The following is an 18,210-nucleotide window of genomic DNA, read 5'->3' as shown; positions in this document are numbered from 1 at the left end:
GGCTTCAGGAGTTTGAAAAGTATCGCCAGGTGATTCTAATGTGCTGCCAGGGAGGAGAACCGTTAAACCATACATCCCCTTTCAAAATGGGCACAACGAAGGGAAATAGGGGTCAGGGCCCCAGGGGAGTGCTACCAGCTCCAATCTGTGCCCTCCCACAAAAGCATGGCACAGCAGGTATTCGGGCAGTAATAGCCTCCCCCAGTGGCCACCCTGGCCAGTGCCAGGACAACCCAGAGTGAGAAGGGAATGGCTTGGGCTCCTTTCCCGGTAACCTTGACCTCAAGGCTGGAGAGGACCAAGAAGTTTTGCTGACCCGGAGCCCTGGAGCACCATGTCCCTCTCTTTCTGAAACTCCTTCTGAGTTCTATTCTTGCCTTTTAAAAAACACCCCAGTATGCCGGAGGAATGGGAAGGGACAGCACCCCCGCTGAGTGCCCCAAATGTCCAGGGAAGGGAGAGACCACAGCCGCTGATGGTGGGCACTCTGGGTGGGCAACTTCAAGTCCAGCCCCAAACAGGTCTGGAGAGGAAAGTCAGAGCTCACCCTGGAGGAAAAAGGGAAGTGCCCAAGGTGTCTAGCTCTGCTCGATGTGAGGAGAGAGCACTCAGCAAGTCCAGAATTCCAGGGCTCAAGGCCAGGGTATGGTGGCCAGAGTCTCCCAGGACACCCACACTGATAGCAGGTGCTGTGTGGTGTGACGGGACAGAGCACAGACTTTGGAACTGGACACAAGGGTTTGCAACTGCCTCTTAGTAGATGTGTGGCCTTGGACATGTTCTTTTTGGATAATTTCTTCATCTATAAAATGGGTATAACAGTACCAAATTCCAAATTTTTATTGGTGTAAGAATTAAATATGGTAACGTACAAAAAGCAAGTAGAACAGCGTCTGGCATGGAGTTCAGTAAAAAGAAGTCACAGTTGCTGGGAGAAGAAAATAAGGATGTGAGTGTTCTTGAACAACAGTGAAGCACTCCATTAAAAAATGGGTTTTGTCAGTATCATCATCATCATTTAGCCCAGAGCAGGTGAAGATGAATCACTGAGACTATAAAGAGTTGGTGAGCGGCCCAGAGTCTTCCTAGGGAATGGCCCCTGCAGGCATGGCAGGCAGAGCTGTGGCCAATGCTGGGAGCTCCTAGACTACGGGACTAACCAGCATCTTGCCTCCCCCAGGGTCTGTTACCTCCCTGAAGGCAAGAGCTGTGCGTCACACACCCTTATCCAAGGGGTCGAGTCTGTGAACTCGAAGAAGGTCCCTGTGTTCCACTACGGTGAGAGCTGTTAGAGCCCAGAGGACCGAGCGGGCAACGCCGCAGACCAGCTCGATCTTGGGCACCGCCGCCAGCCTCTGCTCTCTTTCCCACACCAGCTTTTCCCCGTTGCACATGGACACACACGTGGGGTGGATCGTAACACAGAGATGCTGCCATTTCCTCACCTCTCAGCACCCCCACCTGATCAAGGCCAGGTATCCCTGGTTTCTCACCTCTCACTTGGAAGTGTAACTATTATCACCAGATAATGAGAATACTAGAGGCCTGTCTCTTCAAAATCCTGAGAATGACTGTGACCTCCCCACACCCAGAGGAGTCCATTGTTACTCAATGAGAAGGACCAGCTCGGCCATGAAGCCGAATTCACAGTGTGGCACGGCCGAAACTCCAGAACCGCGGCAGCTCCCGCTGCCTCTGCACTAAATGCCATCCCAGGTCCTTCTAAGCCCTGTGAGTCTCCAGTTCACTGCAAACATCTCCACTCACAACGTAAACAAGGCTTTGAATTGAGGACCAGGAAGAATTCTGGCGCAGTCCTATCAGAGCAAGCCCAACAGGAGAAACCTTGGTCTCTCTGATGCCTCGAAGGATGGACCACCCACACATGCAGGCCACCCTGCAGTCTAAAGTCCAGCCTCCCTCCCGTCGACCTTCACAGCTTCATGAAGGGTGCCAGGTTGTGTCAGACGCATGAAACAGGTCTCCTCAACACAGATAAAATCTGAGACCTGCGGTGAGTAGAGCTTGATTTCTATCAGAGCTTCTGAGATGCGAGCCTCTCCAAATCCCCTCGCCAGCCTCACTACTCCAAACCTCTAAGACAAATATGGGGTGTGACTTGGGCTGAACATCTGGGCTGTGCAGCCCAGACAGTCTGGGGCTGTCACTGAGGAGACTCCCTCGAAGATGGGGGGCAGGGGCACCATTCACATGGACAGCCAGTCCTGGGAGCCTACCCTCAAGTGTACAGGCCCAAGGGCCATTGTTGAAAGCACAGAAGTGGGGTGAGGGGGTGGTTAGTAAGCCCCTTGACTGAGCTGCTGAGCCCCTTCCTCCTGCAAGCCCTCACCTGTCAGGGCTGCAAGGGAACTGAGAGAGCCAGTGAGATAGAGTGTGACCTGAGGCCAGTTACTTAACTACCAGAGCCTCAGTTTCCCCAGCCATAACATGAGGGAACAAGTCTTGGGCTGGTCCTCTGCGGATCAGGGAACATGTGTTTAGAGAGCAGAGTGTCAGGCACACTGAGCATCCAAGATGTGGTTGCCCCAGTCCAGCCTCCTTGCCACACATGAGGAAGCACAGTGCTGTCTGGGTCCAACATGGGGGACTGTGGGACATCTGGGGCTCACCCTGGGCATTGATTTACCCAGATGCCCTGTGCACATGGGAAGATAGGAGATGAAGTCTGGAGTTTGGGCAAGAAGAGTGAGACTCTGCATTCACACTGGCATGGGAGGTGGGGCCTCCGTAGCATGGCAGACTCTGCCTCAGGCCTCTGTGGAATGAACCCTTCCCCACCACCAATACACACATGCACACACCGCCTGTGACCGAAAGTTCCATCCTGGAGTCTCAGAAAGTACCCAGGACACAGGCTTCTGACAGAAGTGCAGGCCAGGGAGCAGTCACTAGAGGGCTCAGGAAGACATCCAGGCTGCTGCCCCACGGAGGTCACAGGAGAGGGCCAGCCTGGGAAGGAAGGGAGGGAGGGAAGGAGGGAGGGAGGGACAGAGAGAGAGAGAGAGAGAGAGAGAGAGAGAGAGAGAGAGAGAGAGAGAGAAGCACTGGGGAGGACGGGAGAGAGACCACAGCCGTGCTATGGAAGGGTAGGACGGCTTCCCATAAAAGCCTCACCATCACCTCCGCAGGACACAGAATGACCCAGAGAAACCCAGAGCCCTGGGCCTCCCAGCAGTGACGGCACTTATGGACAACGTTCTAGCAGAAAAACACTGCATACCCCAAATGCTTGAACCCCCTCGTTTCCAACCTCCCCTCTACCACCAAACGCAGCTCCCTGGTTCTGTCTGGTACTTCCGATCCACAGGAGCCGGTAGGCAGGTTCCAAGCTACTGGGAGAAGGCCATGATCAGGTGGGTTCACTGTGGCCTGGTTACCTCACCTCTGTGAGTTGTGGGGTGTTAGGTAAGCTTCTTAACCTCTCTGAGGTCTTTTCCTCATGTGTAAATTGTGGGCTAACCTCTCCCTTATAGGCCGCCAGGAGTACTGAAACGAGAGAGCGGTTCATGGTGGGGCGTCACACATGGTAGCTGTATTTGAGCACACAAAGAAGATCCCCCCCAGAATTAATCCCTGGGGCTGGAGGCATTTATCCACCCCTAGGGCTACCTGTGCTTTCTCCCCTGTGTGCCTTTCCGCCCCCCTCTCCTTTTCCCTCTATCAGAGCCCCTGCATGAGGCCACAGCACCAGTCTGCCAGCAGAAGGCTTAATTCAGTCACGAAGGTTTCCCCAGATAGGTGACCAGGGCAGGAAAGAGCAGGGGACAGTCACAGGCATGCCCGTCCCCCCAGTTCCTAACCCACCCAGGTCCCAGACCTGGGCGGAGCCTCCCTGGCCCTGCCCTCTCAAGGAGAGGAGTTTCTGAAGCGGAAAGCGCTTCAGACATTTAGCCCAGTAGGACAATCTCAGAGCAATCCTCTCTCCCAGCAGGACCAGGCTGTGAAGTGTAATTAAAGCCATGGGTTACTGAGGAGGGGCAGCCATCTTGCCAGGAGGAGCACCCCACCGCCGCTCATCCTGCATCTGGAGCCGTGGGTCTCAGTGGTCCAGGACACAGCAGCCGCACCACCTCCCTGCATCCTCTTCCTCCTCCATCCCTCCACCCTAGCCCTGAAGATCTCCAGCTAAGCCATGCCACAGTCGCCTTCAATCAGCTGTTGTAATTTCTCCTGCAGTTCATATTTGAGAAGCTTTCCCTGTATCAAACGTAAATCCTTCCTTCTACAGATTGATGGTGGGAATGGGGAGAACGGACGTGGATGTGAGTTAGAACCTCATGGAAGGTGCCCTGAGAAGTGTCCTTAGAGAAGGGCAGAGGCTTGAGCCCCACGCCCTCAATCGTGAGGAGGAGATGCTGTGAGGATCCTGCAGGATGGAACCGGGGATGGGGTCATCATGATGGATGAAGGGAAAGGGGGAATAGAAAAGCATGTGCATCAGACGGAGGAGAGTACGACGAGCTGGGAGACAGCAGCCTGCCTGGGTTGGAAGCCTGGGGATTGGTTTACTAGTTACCTAACATCGCCGCGTCTCAGTCACCCCATCTGTAAACGGGGGTGATAAAGTCATACCTACTCTTAGGGCTTTCATGAGTTAAGATACATACCAGAGCATTCTATTTTATTTTATTTTATTTATTTATTTTTTCATACCAGAGCATTTTAAATGGCCTGGCACAACATAAGCTCTCAGTAAACTCTAGGAAATCCTCACGACCCTCCATCCTCTCTGCAAATTGCTCAGTCCTGGGGCTTCTTCCTCCCCCATTTCTCTCAGGCTCACTCCTTCTTCTCCATTCCAATGGCCTCACTGCATCCTGGCCCCCATCCCCACATGCAGGGCCCAGGCTGTGACCCCACCTCCCTCCCACCCTCCACATCAGGTTCCAGCTGGCCAGTCCGCTCTGCAAAAGGACCGGTTTGTTTGGTACTCTCAGGCCCCAGATACTATACCAGGTGACCTGCTTTAGTAAAAGGAACTCATTTAATTCAATCCCCACGACAGCACTCTGAAGCAGGTATGATAGCCATTTCACAGATGAGGAAGCTGAGCCTCAGAGAGGAGAAATACTTTGCCCAGAGTCACCCTACGAGTGAATGGGAGAGCCGGCACCTAGCACCCCTCCCCTGCCCCCAGCCAGTCAGCCCCTTGGTCACACACCTCACTTTCGCCCATGCACTTACCCCCACGGAGTCACAGAGCAACAGAGAGAAGAGAAGGAGAGACTTTAGGAATGAGAGCAATGTGGGGAAGAGGAGCTGGAAGGGGGAAGAACGCTGCAAGGGAACTAACGTGGTGTCCAGATTGGGGGGCTTCTCCGGCAGGCCCTGCACTTCTGTCTTCAGCTCATGTCTTCTCCGTCTTCACCATCAGGCTGTGGGGTTCCATGGAAGGGTGCCTCGGGCACAGGAGGCTCCCCAGCCTGAGGCTGGCGAAAGGCCTGTGAGAGCTCCAGCTGCTCCGAATGAGTTCAGGCCACTTGGCCCAGCCTCGCATCCCGGGGAACGTGCAAATGAGGCTCGGAGCAGCTGTGGCTCTCGCGCGACCTGGCAGGCACTAGAGGGGTTCACTTCCAGAAAGGGGTCTGCGGTGGCTCTTGCAAACCACAGAGAGGGAGAGTCCAGGTGCCGCCTGAGAAAATTCCTGCAGAGATGATAAAGGCAGGGTGGTGGAACTGGGGAAAGGCAGCTGAGACCACGGGCAGACAATGTGTGTTCAGTAAAGAAGTCCTGTCAGGCAGAGCTCAGCTCCTCCGCTGACAGGGCCACCAAGCTGGTAGATGAGGGAAACGGGGTTCACCTGTGTAGCTGATCTTGAAAACATGTGACAAGCTCTCTGTGAAATTGTTGCAAGCAAGCAGAAGGTGGCAGAACTAGTGGGACATGTAGCTGGTTGCACGATCGTAAGTACACAAGGGTACTTACCAATGGTTCAAGACCTCTTGGAGGGAAGGGTCCAGGTGCGTGCTGTAGGGCTCTGACCTATCCCACCCCATTCCACATCTCAAGTCCTTGGATCAATATACAAAAAGCACTTGAAGCTGGGAGCAACAGCAGATACACTGGATGTCAGAATTCAAAACATCTTAATCAGCTGGAGCGGCGGACTGAATTCAGACAACATAAAATAAATGAGGGGGAAATGTAGAGTTCCAAACATAAGAGCAAAAAAGCTACAGCGCTGTCATGGGTTGAACCATGCCCCCCTCCCGCCCAGAAAACCTTGTATGTTCAACCCCCAGGACCTCATGTTACCTTATTTGGAAACAGGGTTGTTGCAGACGTAATTAGTTAAGATGCAGTCATATTGGAGTAGCGTGGGCCCTTAATCCAGTATGACTGGTGTCCTTACAAAAGGGGAAATTTTGAGACGGACAGGCACACAGGGACAAGGCCATGTGAAGGTGAAGACAGAGATTAGAATGATGCTTCTGTAAACCAAGGAACACCAAAGACTGCCGGGAAACCACCAGAAGCTAGGAGAGGGGTGTGGAACAGATTCTCCCTCACAGCCCTCAGAAGGAACCGATACTCCCAACACCTTGACCTCGGACTTCCAGTCTCCAGGACTATGAGACAATTCACTTCTGTTGCTTAAGCCACCCAGTTTTAGTACTTTTAAGCCACCCAGTTTTAGTACTTTTAAGCCACCCAGTTTTAGTACTTTGTTATGGCAGCCGTTGCTAATGAATGCAAGTGCAAAGACAAAATTGGGAGATGGGGCTGAGTCGCAGACTGTGGTATAGAAACCTGGAGGTACTGACTGACTGTTAAGTTTAACAAAAGTCAGCAGGGCCACGTGGCTTCTAAAAACAGCCAGGGCAGATATGAGGCTGCGTTAATGGAAGGTATGGTATCTCGACCCATGAGGGTGTGCTGGCCGGGCCTCACTCAGAGGACCAGACTTGGCTCTGGTGACCTCAACTTAAGACAAGTCAGAGGATGTTCAGAGTCCCATGCCCAGAGATGAAGAGACAAGTCAGAGAAGGACTAATGGAAGTATGGGAGAGGTAGAAGGCAACTGGTCTCCAGTGTTTGAAAAGCTGTGCAATGGGAGTGACTGGGTTTGCCTGGAATAGCCACATGTGGAAGAGATGGAGCCCATGGGGAGAGACACAGACTACAGAGAAATAGAAGAACTTTCTATCAGACGTGTTGACCAAAAAATCAACTAGGCCACCCTGTGGGGAGATGAGCTTTGTCTTTGAGGAACTGAAGACTCTACCAGCTGGTCACCGGAAAGGGACCTGTAGAGGTGACCCCAGAATCTCCCAGCTCCAAGAAGGGCCCACTCACATTCCCTGCCTGTCTGCCACCAGCAACTCAGGCTTCTTAACTACTTAAAGTTAGAGGCCGCCATGAGATGTTTTGGCCCCAAGACCTTTCATTGATGGCTTTAGTAGATAAAGTTGCATGCTGAAGGCAGAGAGTCTAGACTAACAGACCTCGTGAGATCAAGTTTGGCAACACCCGGGTCCACTGGAAGGATGCACCCACACGTGCTCTCAAGCATAGGGGTCTTGGATAGGGGTGGGAAGGAGAGTGGCCCTGGCTCTCCATTGTCCAGGAGGGAGGGAACTGGCAGCCCAAGAGTTAACTGACCCCTCACGTGAGGGAGACCCATGCTGGTGGGCGCTGTGAGGGGATACAGAGGAGCCTTCTCTCTGAGGGGCTCGAGGTAAGCTCACTGGGAAGATGGACTTTTGGAGGAAAGGCAGCGGATGCTGATGAGACCCCTCCGAAGATGACCTGGCACTAACAGCCAGCATCTACATGAGCTATGCCACTTCCTTTAAGCCTTTTTTTTTTTTTTTTTTTTTGTGGTACGCGGGCCTCTCACTGTTGTAGCCTCTCCCGTTGCGGAGCACAGACTCCGGACGCACAGGCTCAGCGGCCATGGCTCACGGGCCCAGCCGCTCCGCGGCATGTGGGATCTTCCCAGATCGGGGCACGAACCCGTGTCCCCTGCATCGGCAGGCGGACTCTCAACCACTGCCACCAGGGAAGCCCTCCTTTAATCCTTTTTTAAACTAGCCCTCCCTCGTTTTCCAGCACAAAAAGGAGGCTCAGAGAGGGAAAGGAACTTATGTAAAACTCACAACACAAAACCAGTCAAGCTGGGTTTGAACCCTAGTCTGTCTCATCCCCAAGCCCACACTCCTTCCAAGGTTCCACACTGCTTCCCCAGCTGAGGACTGCAGGCTGTAGTGCCACAAGCCTCCAGCGACAGAAAGAACCACCCAGGGTGGTCTAAAGCAGTGTCCCAAACTTCAGCACGCATCAGAACGGCCTGGAGGGCTTGCTAAAGGGCAGGCTGTTGGGCCCTACCGGGGAGCTGCCGCATTAGTAGGTTGGCCCCAGAACAGCTGCATCCCTAACAGGGTCCAGGTGCTGTGGATGCTGCTGGTCAGGGACTTCACATTGGGAACCACTGCTCTGCAGTATTCAGGAAAGGAAGTGGGTACCCTCCAGCCGCAGAGCCGCAGGGAGACAGAGGTATGCTGCCAGTCGATCCTCCGTCTCTGGGCCAGGAGTTCCCCAACGGCGTTCCAGGCAGGACTGCCAGTTGGTTGCCGCTTCGCTAGAACCCATCTGGTTGGGAAGATGCAGGCTGTGAACAAATCCAGCTTCCTGTACTTTCCACTCTGGAGTCTTCTGGTTCTTCCAGGCGGATGAACTGTGTTCTCTTCTACGGGAAGTCCTATTATTCTGCAGTCAGCCACCATGACCCCCAGGATTTTCACCCGCTCTAAACTGACGGGCTCCCTTCACTAAGCCTTTTGTGGCTGGGTTTCCCAATCCCCTCCTGACCCTGCATGCCCTCGACTGATCACGCCTGAGTTGGCCAGGGTCCTCTCTAAAATCCATGTGCAGAAATGAGGACATAATGACCAGAGAGAACCCAATTTGGACCCTGCCCGTCTCTTAGTGCCCATTAAGATGGTACTGTTCTGAGCAATCCCATCACCCCGTCGGCTCCCATGAAGCCTGCGTACAATTAAACCCCTCAGATGTTTTTCTCAGGATCTGCAGCCTAATCAAGTCGGCCCCCACCCCCCCATCATGAACTTGAGTAATTAATTTCTGCTATCTAAATGCAACTTCCCATCTGCCCCTGTTAAATTTCATCCTGTTGGTTTAAACCCAGCATTCCAGTCTGTCAAGATCATTTTGAATATCCTGTCTTTTATAGGAGATGCCCATCACAGCCTTGTCATCAACAAATCTGATAAGCTCGCTTACTCCAGTTTCACCCAAGTCATGGATAAAAACGTGAAGCTTCCTTCTGCAGAATCTCACCTGTCACAAACCATCATCCCTTTTGGAATCCCTAATCATGCGATCATACTTCCCAAAATCGGATTTCTTACAGACTAGGGAAGGTCTGTGGGCACGTCGTTTCTTTCCTTGGCCGTCATTAACGCCAGACTGATGTGGTGTCTGTCATCTAAGCCCTGTCACGTCACCACCTAGTTCTTGGTCATGGTCCGAATCAAATCAGAAGGACAGTTTGGGCTGCTATTTCTCTACCTTTGGGGCAATGACAAGGTTACAGAGGCAAGAATGCTAAAGTGAATCCAATCCTCCACTTTAAGCAGTACTTGACATCCAACAGAAGTCAGGCTGCCTCTCCCCCTATCATAACGATAGCATGCCTGCCTCCCTGACAGCTTTATAAGCCATACTGCGAAAGTAGCACCCAAATTCTTCCAAATGGGTGGGGAAGCTATAATAGGGGTATGTTATAACTTGGACCTTCTCAGCTGTAAGACACGCTGGGATATTGGCAACCGGTCGGTGAGGAGACAAGAAATGTTTTCTGGAGTGCGGTACTTGGAGAGAGGCGTGAGGACAGAATCAAGGAGGTCAAAAGGAAAAGGGAGACTTGATGAATAGCAACCCCACTCTTCTGCGATTTGTATGTGAGAACTGCCCTTCTCCTTCTGGAGAAAGTCACAGTATACGTACATGGGATGCTGATGGAGCATTTGTGAACAGCTTGTTGACACCATAAGCCAAGAACGGAGAAAAGTATATGGAGCAGTTAAGTCTGTAGGGTCTGAAGTCAGACAGTCTAGGTTTAAATCCTAGTTCTACTACTTATTAGCTGTGTGACCTTGGGCAAATTGTTTTCTCTCCCAAGTTTTTTGTTTCCTCTGGTGGAAAGTGGAGACAAAAATAATATGTGCACATAAGGCACATGAGGATTAACAGAGATAAAGCATAAGTTGAGCTGACTGGTACATAATAATAGCTCAGTAATAACAGCCATTATGGAACAGTAGCTTGAAGGCAGTGCTGAGCGCTGAGAGTTCCGGGGCTGGAGGTGTGAAGAAGAAAATGCTAAGAAGGTTTAAGAAGAAACTAAAGATGCTGTCGGTTAGGGGCAGGAGAGACTTGGAGCTCACCTGAATGGTGAGGCAGCAATCTGTGGAACTGACCTGGAGGTGGAGCCCAGGCACAAGGCTAGGTCAAGGATGCTGACCTTCAGCTCAGATAAGGGTGAAGAAGCCAGGCTGATGCCTCAGAAAAGTTCAGTAAAAATAGTTTGTTTTTCCAGCTGTGAATATGAATGTTTTTTTATTGCTCTAGGAAGTCAGTTAAAAGTTGTCTAAATGGTCCATGTTAAAAAGAAGCATAAATATTCCACTTCTAGAAATCTGCTCTGAGGAAATAATCATCAATAGGCACAAAGATTTATAGACAAGGATGTTCACTGCAGCATTGTTTATAACAGTGAAAAGTGGTTTACAATCTAGATGTCCAGCCCACACAGGATTCGTTAAATAAATTATAGCACATCCATGAGATGAAATACCGGGCAGCCAGTGAAAAGCCCATTTGAGAAGAATACTTAAGACATGGGGAAATTATCACAATACGTGATTAAATGAAAAGGGTTGGCTACAAAACAACACAGTACAATCACAATTTTGTTACATATCTAGAAGGAAATACCCCAAAATGCTGAATGCATTACTTTTATAAATGCTTTTTAAGGAAAAAATGATCACAAAGGAGTTACACTAGAAGGAAGCTCCCACAATCAGCTTATAATAAAAAGTCATTAAATTCAGAACACAGGAACACAAACAGTAGCTATGATCTGAATGCCAGGAGCTCTAGCTGGTACCTGGCTGTTGTGAAGGGCTGAGGGCAAGGAGGATCTGCATGCCATTGGCGTGTGGCCAGGTAGAACCTAGGAAAGATTTAGGTCAGTGGCTCTCAACCATGGTTGCATTTTAGGAGCTAAAAAAAAATAAAAAAATCAATGCCCAGGCTCCAATCTCAGGGATTCTGACTTAATAACGGGCTGGTCGTCTATATTTTTTCAAGGTGTTCCAGGTGGTTCTGAAGGAGCCAGTGAATTAGAGTTGAGTGGGACCAAGCTACTGTTACCTGTATACAGAGTTCACTTGAGCCTTGCTCTCTAGACTGAGCCCAGCATGTGAAGAGAGACCCACTATGGAAGCTAGAGAGATGCTAAAAGGGAGCAGACAGCCCCAAGGCACCTGGTCTATGCAGGAAAATGACCCTCAGCCTTGGGGACATTCACAGAAGTGTTCCTTTGAGCTGACCTGTTTGGGACCTTTTACCACAAGGACACTGCTCCTGGCTCAGACCCTTGATGGGGCCCAGGTTACTAGCTGACTCCATAAAATCAAGAGCAGGTGGCTCTACAAAAGGGAGAGGGAAGAAAACCAAGACGCTGGGAAATCTACAGGGATCTGACTCTGCAGAAGCCGGAGCTAGTGGTATTTTCCTCTCTCCTGCTTTTGGGCAGAAACACACCCCAGCCAACAGAGCAAGGTGTGACCCTTCATGGCAGTCTGCTTTGGGTGGATGAGGCCTCTCAGGAGGGCTCCTAGTTTCCCTCAGGTGCCTTGAGGAAAGAGGAGCAGAGGGAAGAGGCTGCTAGGAACAAAAGTTTGTATTAAATGATAAGATCTCCCCAGCTTCTCACTACAGGTATAAAGTTACTCAAGCCACCAAAAGAAGGGAAATAAGAGTCCTGAGTCAGGTGCTTTACCCACTGGATCCACCTATCCCTGAATAATTAAGGGCCAACTGAGGCTCTTTTGTACTCCTTAGAGCAGGGCTCCTTGGGGGGCCTTCAGGACAATGACTAGAGCAGTAAGGAGGGAGTTTTGGCTCAGGTGGACCAGTGGGGATGGCAAGTAGGGATGGATCTAAATTGCTACCCTACCCGACATTTCCCTGAAGTTGCTTCCCTAGAGGCAGCCTCCTGTCAATTCCGGCAGAACAGTGCCGCAGGTAAATCAAAATACTGGGTGATCAAACTGTAACATAGCTTTGCAATGCACTGTATCTGTGTTTATATGTGAATGTCTATGAGTATATTTACATACACACATATACCTGATACATAGCGGGTTTACCTTCCTAATGATGTTTGGCTCAGGTGGAGGCTAAAAGGACAATGCACTTTCTGAAGATACTGGCAATCAGGTGGGTTTCCAACAGTGGGGCTGGCTGTAACTAGAAACTGGCCTGAGACTAAATATTCCCCACAAATAATTAACAAAAAAAGAAATGAACCACTCCTGGAAAATCAAGAAGTGACGGTAATCTCCATTCAAGATGGAGAAGCCTCCCTTGTTTCTAACCCAGCTTCCTCCTTGGGGAATTTAAACCTATCTCCTCTAATTTGATCCTCAGGGGATAGCAGAACAGATGGTCACCAGCCATCCTCCAGTACCAGCCCTTCCTATCACAGAACAGGCCAGAGACATTCTTGGTTCAAATGCAAAGACATTCTGATGATATGGACAAGGCTTCAAATTCAAACGAGTTCCAGGTGCAAGTCTGATGAAGTCATCCTTATTTTTTATTTTTATTTTTTTTGCGTTATGCGGGCCTCTCACTGTTGTGGCCTCTCCCATTGCGGAGCACAGGCTCCAGACGCGCAGGCTCAGCGGCCATGGCTCACGGGCCCAGCCGCTCCGCAGCATGTGGGATCCTCCCGGACCAGGGCACGAACCCGTGTCCCCTGCATCGGCAGGCGCCACCTGGGAACCTGCGCCACCAGGGAAGCCCTAAGTCATCCTTATTAATCGCAGATCAAAGAGGGAAGTGTCACGGTGGGACTCAGCACACAGCATTGCCTTTAAAGCTCAGGGAAAGCCTAACGGAATCCTTGTTCTCCTGTTTCAAGTCAGAGTGGAGGAGGATGCGAAGCCCAACTGTTGGGAAGTGTGCTCAAGGTCAAACTCTCCCATGCCCAGTCACCATCCCTCCCAAGTTCCTCATCCTGCTTTCCCCACTGTTCCCAGCTGCAAATTGGATAGGAAGCCATCTTTTTTTCCTTTTCCCACTCTGGAGGTACCAAGTGTAGTCACTGCTCATTGGTGAGTCCCTGACTAATGTCAGGATTAAAGAGTGCATTCTGCAAGGTTTGGTTTTCATCTCTCATGCTCACTAAAGCAGAGGGAGGGAAGCAGACATGGCAGAACCACAGAATGTTTGGCACCCCCCTTCCCTTTCAGAACTCTGCTCCCAGCTGGTACTTTCTAGCATTTAAGCAGGTTATAGGGGAGTTTTTTTCAGAAAGAAAATCTTGGAGGAGATTTCTCCATCTGAGATAGAAAGTGACATACACAAAGATCCCCTTCCAGACTACCCATCAGAGAGCCATCTCCTCAGCTAAGGCAGATGTCATCAAACCAAAAGTCAGAGACAGGGAGGTCCACAAAAATACAGCAGTATGCCAGTGAAATCCACGTGTTGCCCGCATAAGCTCTAAAAGAAGAGCTCAGTTCAGTCAATTCAATGAAACTCCATTAGTCAAGACACTTGCTTTGGCTTCTAGTCATACATTTAAGACAAGTTAGTTAAGCTTTGTCATAAATTTAAGACCAACTTAGTGATGGCTAAACTCAAATGCAAAGATCTGAATGTGAAGAAAACTCATTCATTATTTCCAACACACACACAAACACACACAGAGTCACCAGGTGATGAAGACAGGCCAGTGATCAAGGTGACTGGATGAGGCAAAGGATGATCCCAAGACTCACTGGGGTTCAGACACTGATGTATAAATAACCAAATACTCCCTCCCAATAGTTCTCTTCCTCAGATCTTCAGGTACCTGGCTTTGCCTCTGTCCACACCACAGGTACAATGTAGGTGTTCAGCCCCACTTGATGAGTGAGGAATCTGAGGCATGGAGAGGGGACTTGGTGCTGAGGGAAGAGCTAAGGTGGTGGAATCCTAGCCGTCTCAGCCCTCCCCCAAACCCTAGACCCCAAGTCCTTTGGACAACTCCATATTAGCTGTCAGGTCACCTGAACAAACCCACATGGGAAAAAAAATCCACAATAAATTCTATCACGGCAGTAGAGGCAATGCTAGTAATTGTGTTTTCCTAGTCACGCTGATTCACCTCCATCCTGGAGATCAGAGACATGTCTTATCTACTGTTGCATCCATAGCTTTTAGTACCTGGCACATAATAGGTGCTTGATAAATAGTGAACATGTGAGTTTAGTCCCACTGTTGGTCTTATTTACCTTGTGTCCACTCAGTAATAGAGCCAACACTTGAGGACCATGGGGAACATCTAGCTGCTGGGGGTGTGGGTGGTGGGGCATTGAAACTATATATATGAGTCCTTTAAGGCTATGTAACAAGGAGACATGCACTTCTAACCAGGGATCTTGTCCTTTGCCTTCTGTGTCCATTCTACCACCTCAATCCTCAATGAAAGTAGTGAATTTGTTGACTCTATGGTATTGACCTGAATTGATATCTTCTGGGCTTTCCCTGTGGGATAGAGGAGGGTGGCCAAGATTAAGAACTGGAGTATCATGATCAATGTTCAAAAGAATTGGACCCGAGAGCATCTTCTTCCCAAGTGTACACACTCCATCCACCAATCTACAGCCTTGCCAGGCTGATCCTCTCTAAATGTCTGCTAGCCCTCTGCCCCCTTGCTGGGGCTCCCCTTCCCCTTTTCAGACCCACACTCAGGGATCAGGGCTTTCTGGATATCCCTTGGGATTCCTGAACATCCTATGTGAGCTTCCAGTTTTTTCTCATCCAATCCCTGCATAAGGCTTTACTACATCAGGGGAAGCAAAAAGTCATGGTTGGATTTTTTTTTCTTTTTTTGTAAAGAATAAAACTGGTTTATACCCACTGGGCTGGGTGGGGAGGGGGCAGGAGACCTGAGTTCCAGTCCTGCCTCTGAGTCTGGTACCTTGTATCAATGTAAAGTGCTAGATTTGTATAAGATAAGATGGCCCCCTGACCTCAAGGAACTCATCATCTCACAGTAGAATCCTAGTGGGCCCTGAGTCAGGGTGAGTAGGGGGCCAGCAGGTGACAGGTAGGACCAGGCTGTGGGATGTTCCAATCAATCCCCAAAGTACAGGATAACATGCACACATAGAGATTAGATCACTTAAAACCGTAATTTCTAGATCTGTAGTCTATAGAGTGATCAAGTGGCAAACTCCCTCTCTCTCTCTCTGATATTTTATCCCCCTTCCTCCTCGGTTGGTAATCTAGATTTGGGGAAGGGTACCGGCGGGTTTTTCCAAGCTGCTTCTTAATCTGCCCCCCTTTTCCTAGTTGTGAGGTCCAGTTCTCAGGCTCAAGTTCCCCTCTTCCCCTTCCTCAAGGTCATCTATCCTGGTTCAGAAAAGGTGAGAGCCCACTTTTGAAGGTCAGGAAGAACTGGGGCGGGGGGGCAGTGCGGTAAATGAGAAGGAATGGAAGAGAACAGGCTAAAGGATGAGGGAAAGTAGAGGCGGGGAGGACAGAGAGGCGGGCCAGAAGGGCCTGGAGGGAGACGCCGCTGCCGCTGACGAAGGAGCCGAATGAGGCCGAAGTGGTGGGGATGGGAGGGGGAGTGGAGGTGCCTGAGAAATGTGGAAGGAGATTGGACTCAGAGAAGGTAGGATCGTGGTAGGGTCTAGACACAGGCGAGCTTCCAACCTCCCAATCCCAGTTCCGCTCAGTCAAGGGGCCGGGAAAGAGCGTATCCCGAGGGCGGGCAGCCCTTCCCCGCTCCGGCTGCTCTCATCACCACCGCGGAATACCTGGAGAGGATCGCAGGGGTGGGGGCAGAGTAGGGCAGTTACCTTTCCTCCTCCCAACTCGGGGCCCACTGCAGCCCGGCGCGGCGGGGCAGGCGGAATAACCCGAGGACTGGGCACCGAGGGAAGGGGAGGAGGCAAGGAGGGCGCTTCAGGTGGCTCCTCCTGGTTGTTTAAACTTTGCGCTCGAGAAGGGGCCGGCTCTGTCCTCCCTCCGCCGCCCGCCCGCGGCTCCGCTCGTCCGGGTGTCCTCAGCCTCGCCTTCATCCTCTGCGGGTCCTACGCCCACTTCCTTCTCGGCTCCCGCCCGGCTCGGATCCCCATCCCCTCTCCTGTCTCCATCTCTCCCTGTGCCGGAGCGCCCCCCGCTCCCTCCCTCCTCACTGGATCTCCCGCAAGACGTGAGCGGAAAGTGAATGGGCAGCCCAACCACAAAGACAAATTACCATGAGAAAAATAAATCAGGAAAGCGCCGTTCGCATCCCGCGTTCCCGCCGCCGCGCCCCTCTCCGCCCGCCGAGGCGGGAGCGCCGGGCTCCGGGACGGCTGCATCTGGGGCCTGGCGGGGCAGAGTTTGGGCTCCGCAGGGCCCCGCCAGGGCAGGGGGTCTGAGAAGAATCCGGTGGGGACCCCCGCAGGCGGCGGCGGAGCAGGGACGTCCCCGAGCGCGAGATTTCACACTCCGGGCGGGCCACGCGTTCCCACGCGCCTCGCCGCCTGCGCTCTGCCTCCACCGGGTTTACTCGTCCGCCCTCTCGGAGCCTCCATCTCGGCGCCACCCTCGGCGCCTCAGCCCGGCTCTCTCCTAGCCTTTCAACCGTCCGTCCCCTCCTCCAGGCCCGGCCCTAGGTCCCCTTCGCGGCGTGCAGCCCAGACGCACCGACAGCGGCCGGGCCAGGGCCCCGTGCAGCCCGGACCCGGAGCCGGCTGACGGCGGGAACGCGGCAGCACGAAGGGAGCCCAAGCTGAGGTGGCAGAGGGCGGCGTGGAAGCCCGGGGACTCCCTCCTCTCTGCCCGCAGCCTCCGCCACCTGGTTCCAACTTGCCAGCGGCCCCGGGCCCCTACCCCTCTACCCACCCGAGTTGCTGAAGTTTGCAACTTGCAGCCCAGCCCGCGCAGGGGAAGCGTCCTGTGCTCCCGGGACTCACCTCCGGGCTGCGGGCGCAGGTGCCCGGTTCCAAGCGGCTCCCGGCTCCCGGCTCCCGGCGGCAGGGAGCGGCGAAGGCGACCCAGGAGGGCTGGCGGCCGGTCTGGGAATGGGGCGGCCGCGCAAGAACGGCCCCCGGCCCTCACTCGCCGCTCCAGTGCAGACGCGACCCGGGCCCGCGCCCGCCACCCTCGGGTTCCGCCAACAGCCGCCGGACGCGCCGCCGACCCGCCCAGCTCAGCGGAGCTGGGCTCAGGCGGCAGCCCTCGCGCTCCAACTAGCTCCCGACCAGGCGCGCGGCTGAGAGCGGGGAGGAGAAGATGAGGGGGCCGAAGGAGGGAGGGAGAAGAGGTGGGGGAGGAGTTGGGAGCGAGCGGAGAGAGGGAAGGGAGCGGGAGAGAAAAGGAGGAGGGTGCTGGAGAGGACCTGCCGCGGCTGGCGCGCCACCCGCCAACTCGTGGCGCGCGGAGGAGCGCGAGGGGGCGCCCTGCACCTCCGCGTCCCCGGGCTTGGTCCGAATCCCGCCCTTGGCTTGCCGAGTGTGTTTACACGGAGGGTGGACAGAAGTCCCGCCCCGCAGCCGCCGTTCGAGCGGCGAGACCCAGGTCCCTCGAGCACTTGCTGCCTTTTTGCCACGTCCTGCCTTACCGTCCTCGGCAAGCCCCGTCTCGAACCCGGCTTTCTGCCGGGGCGTCAGCGCACCAGAATCCTGCCCACCCAACCGCTGGGGCCCGAAGAAATTCTCCCTTCCCCTCGGCTCCCCAGTGCCCCAGCCCTATCAGCTAGGGACGATCTTCCTGCCCGTGGATTTGAAGGGGGAAAGAATTGCGTACAAAACAAGGGAAATCCGATATAAATTGCAGTCGAAGGGAATGAGATGAGGCTGCTGGGCTGGACTGGAAAACCAGAATCGGCCGGATAAGGGTTAACTTTACAAGCTGCGCGACCTTGGGTGAACCTCTCCAAGCCTCAGTTAA

At 52.7% G+C, this 18,210-nt stretch overlaps 1 protein-coding gene across 3 annotated transcripts in view; it reads right to left on the bottom strand.

Moving 5' to 3' along the window:
• The window catches only part of SEMA5B (semaphorin 5B), a 118,250-nt gene extending 100,834 nt beyond the window's left edge, over positions 1 to 17,416 (bottom strand). For 2 of the 3 annotated variants that reach the window (XM_060150473.1, XM_060150475.1), the window contains exon 1: positions 17,235 to 17,416. The gene's annotated coding sequence lies outside the window, so the exon portion shown is untranslated. The remainder of the gene's footprint in view (positions 1 to 17,234) is intronic. The other variant, XM_060150472.1, reaches the window with a different exon arrangement.
• Between the last annotated feature and the right edge of the window lie 794 nt (positions 17,417 to 18,210).

The sequence above is a fragment of the Lagenorhynchus albirostris genome, chromosome 5, assembly GCF_949774975.1.
Source record: "Lagenorhynchus albirostris chromosome 5, mLagAlb1.1, whole genome shotgun sequence".
Classification (NCBI taxonomy): domain Eukaryota; kingdom Metazoa; phylum Chordata; class Mammalia; order Artiodactyla; family Delphinidae; genus Lagenorhynchus; species Lagenorhynchus albirostris.
This window is presented reverse-complemented; position numbering and strand designations above follow the sequence as displayed.